Source organism: Lipotes vexillifer, unplaced genomic scaffold, assembly GCF_000442215.2.
Source record: "Lipotes vexillifer unplaced genomic scaffold, Lipotes_vexillifer_v1.1 scaffold325, whole genome shotgun sequence".
Taxonomy (NCBI): Eukaryota; Metazoa; Chordata; class Mammalia; order Artiodactyla; family Lipotidae; genus Lipotes; species Lipotes vexillifer.
The window spans coordinates 3,023,905-3,027,978 of NW_006799313.1; the positions used below are offsets into that span (position 1 = coordinate 3,023,905).

The window sequence follows — 4,074 nt, forward strand, 5'->3', positions numbered from 1 at the left end:
TAAAAAAAAAAAAAAAAAAAAAAAAAAAAAATCAACAATGAAAGGAGGTGGCCCACAGCTGCCTAGTCTCCAGGAAAATCAGCCCCTAGGTGCAACCGGAAGCTGGGATTCTATGTATTCTTATCCCATCCACTGCTTTCAAAATTTGTATTCAGCACCTTATGACATGTATTATGAGTATAAACTATTGCTTGTTTATATCCTTCATTTATTTTTATCTTGTTGAAAGTCTAGGTATTTTTGCAAGTTACCACAAATCCTTTTTGGAATGAGGTGGGGCACAGAAAAAATTAAAAGCGCCTACTCGCTGAACCTTCCCCCTCCCCTAATTCCAGTTTTCTATGCCCTCCCCCACCAACACACTGACATGTGGGCACGCTCACACACGCATGCACACACACTCACTCAGATCAGTGATGACCCCTTTTCCACAAAAGCACTCAGGCTCCTGCCAGGCTGCTTTTCAGTTCTACCAAATTCCATCTACCGGTATCAATATGGAATTTTTCCAGCTCTAAAGATGTAAACAGCTTGATGAAATTACTTCATCCCAATATTATGAATATTATCAAGTGGAAAGAAACGTTTAAGGAATTACAACAGTGAACACCCATATACCACCCCCAACCTAGATTCTACAAGGAACGCTGGGCTGCATTTGCTTCCTCATACATCTGTCCGTCTCTTTCCTTCTATCCATGCATCACCATACAATCATTTTTATACTTCCCGCAGACTATGGGTCCCCAGAGTTACACACAATGACGGCAACAGCAGCCGTACACCCTGCTTGGTGAGATGGCCTATGTGCGGGGCACTGTGCTAAGTGCCTGATGATCATTCTCTCTTTAATTCCCACGAACGGTCCTATTTTCCCCATTTTCAGATGAGGACGAGGCACTGGGAGAGTCAGGCACTCATCAAAGCTGGCACAGTCAGTGGACAGCGGGCGCTGGAACTTGAGCCTTGTCATCGGGCACCACAGACGGTACTCTCGGCCGCTCTAACATTTCCCTACCACCTAGGAGGCAGCACCTTCCAAGAGCCCAGGCTTGCACATCACGGGGAAACAGGGCTTAAGAATGCTGGAGCTCCGTGTGCATCATCACTGCTGAGTGCCACCTGCCACGAATGCACCCCCGAGACGAGCGTATCCAGAGCCAGGAGTCAGAAGTGGAAAAGAGGTGGAAATTCTGTGGTAGGACAGGCAATGTCTCCACCTCAAAGTAGTCAAGTTCCCCGGAGCAATTCCATTGCTTCCGGCACTGGTAACACCGCCTCCCAGTCACCACCACTTCCTGGGCCCTTGCCATGTGCCCGCCACTGTTTGAAGGGCTTCACGTGCTCTATTCAGGGGACTGCCGGGCTATCAGGGCTCTCCCAGACCCCTCCTCATTATCTCTGGCCTAGGTCAGGGGGTCAAATCTCTTCCCCTTTCCTCGGCCAAGACAGGAGAACATTATTGGGAATCTAAGGGGAAAGAAAACCAACCCTCAAAGCTGAGAACAAAAAGCATGTGAATGATGGGAATTCCCTGGTGGTCCAGTGGTTAGGATTCCACACTTTCACTGCCAAGGACGCGGGTTCAATCCCTGCTCAGGGAAGATCCTGTGAGCCCAGCGGCATGGCCAAAAAAAAAAAAAAAAAGGAATGGGAATGTAAGGGGAAAGAAAACCAACCCTCAAAGCTGAGAACAAAAAGCATGTGAATGATGGGAATTCCCTGGTGGTCCAGTGGTTAGGATTCCACACTTTCACTGCCAAGGACGCGGGTTCAATCCCTGCTCAGGGAAGATCCTGTGAGCCCAGCGGCATGGCCAAAAAAAAAAAAAAAAAGGCATGTGAATGAAGTAAGTCTACATGCAGTCCTCCAGGGTTCGTGCCTCAGAGAGAGGCCTCTGGAAAGGTCGGGATGGGGGAAACGCTCTTTATTTGCAGGCGCCCACTAGACTATCTCGGCCATGAGTATGCTCAATAAATATCTGTGGAATGAATAAAAGGTCACATTTTCTGAAAGTAAAAATTGGCACGTATGATCTGATTAAGGATATGCTTTAATTTGCGAAATTATGTATTTAGAAATTCTTTTACAAGTATAAGGATTATATCACATTCACTGAGGGCTCTTAGCTCCTGAAATCAGTGACCATGGAGTCACTGGAGGGGTGGAAAGAGAAAAACTACAGGGAATTAGGACGGCCTGAGCTCAGGTTGGCTGTCCTCACTGGTGCCCGCCTGGTCCCTGCTGGGAGGTGCCCACTCTCACCTGCAGGCTCTGGGACAATGGCTGCACCTATGCTGCTTCTGGCTCTCCTGCTTTTGCCTGAAGGTGGCATTCACCGACGCCACCCAGGTTCTGATTAATAAAAACCGTCACCTCTTGCTAGAGAGCTGAAGGACCCCTAAAGGTGACTTGCAAGGTTGTGGCACTATCTGCCAATTTAAATAAATGTAAGTTCTTCTAAACTGGCTTTAAGTACGAATTTCACAATGAAAGACAAATCTGCCCCTTTTCTAAATTTCCCCTTCACAGTCCACCCTCTTCTTTCTGGTTGCATTTTCTGATTTTGTCCTTCAGTTTAACCACGTTTCTCCTTTTTTGTACAACCTCAACTAAGATCCATGCATAGATGTCCTTGAGGCTCACCGACCAACAGCCTTTTGGGGAGGGGACAGTCTCTAAAGCCCTGCTCACCTTGGTCTGGGGTTACCAGATCTCCCTCGGCACTGGGGGAGTGCCTGACGGCAGTTTCTATTCTGCTGCCCTTCCCCTTGAATTGCCTCAGCCTCAGTCAGAACCTCCCACCCAATCCCCCCTAGTTCCTCCTCACTTTGTTTGGCGCTGACTCTTGGCGGTAAGCAGCTGCCTGACCCCATACCTCCTCTACTGCACCAGCTGTCAGAACCTCCCTCCCTCCCGCCACTACCCCACCTCTGGCTTTACTCCACCCGTTATCACCATTTTTTCCTGCTTCCCCACCAGAACAACAAACCAGCACTCAGGAAACCTCTCAGAATGTATTTGCTCTAGCCAATTGTTTTCTTTCTGATACCAAAGCCAATATGCTTTTTCCACATGTGTAACACTTTGCAACTGAGGGGCTCCTTGTTTCAAAACAGTATCTAAAAGCTCTTGACCAATGTTTTTAAATATATCATCTCCATCAGACCTCCTAATGTTGGGAAGACGTATCATTTGTCCCATTGTCCCCAAAACCGAGGACCAGAGGGGTGAAGGCATTTGCAGAAGGTCACAGAGTTCCTGGGTCTTTGCTGTGTTCAAACAGATCAGAGAAGATGGGAAAATGAGCCAGGCTGATGGAGAAAAGCCCGATCAGGACCAGCAGCCACTGACTGCTTCACAAAACAAGTCAAATTCAGAAGCTCAGCCCTCAGTAGCCTGAGCTGAGCTGTTTTCGGTTGGGAAAGAGCAAGGCGGGGTGGGGGAAGCTGTGGAGAACTCACCCTATGGCTGAGATGCAGAGCTGGCTGCTGAGTTTCAAGGGGGATTGAATATAAACACACTCACTGAAAGGATAAAGTGAGAGAAGAGAACAATCATCTTAGGCCCAACTGTTTCAGTCATGCTACCAGGAGGGCTCTGGAGGAGACAGGCAGGGTCCTGGCAGGCTGTGATTCCAGCCCGGCTCCAATGAGGAATGTGATTGCTGAGGCAAACCCACTCTGTTTAAAAACTTGGAAACAATCTGGTTCTCTCAGCCTCAATTTCTTTCATTTGCAAAACTAAAAGGTGCAAAGAGACTGTCCATGAAATCCACACTCAAATCCGCAATCTATGTAGACCTTTCTTTTGAGTTCCAGACACAGACATTTAACTGCCTTCTAGACATCGTCACCTACATGGTCCTCAGGCATCTTAAACCCAACCTGTCCCAAACCAACCCCAGCCCTGTTCCTCTGTCTTCTTTCACCCAGGCCAGAAAGCCAGGGGAATCAACCCCCTTCTCCCTCCCCTTGCTCTCCAGACCTAAGCAGTTACCAGGTCCTGCTTACTCTCTGCCCTCGACACAGCTCACATCAATCCTTCTGCTCTTTCCCCCCGGGGACTGTTAAG

The 4,074-nt window shown here is 48.2% G+C and overlaps 1 protein-coding gene across 1 annotated transcript in view; it reads right to left on the reverse strand.

Annotated features, from left to right (window-relative positions):
* Positions 1-4,074, reverse strand: part of SORBS1 (sorbin and SH3 domain containing 1) — a 119,667-nt gene that overhangs the window by 38,352 nt on the left and 77,241 nt on the right. The window lies entirely within an intron of this gene.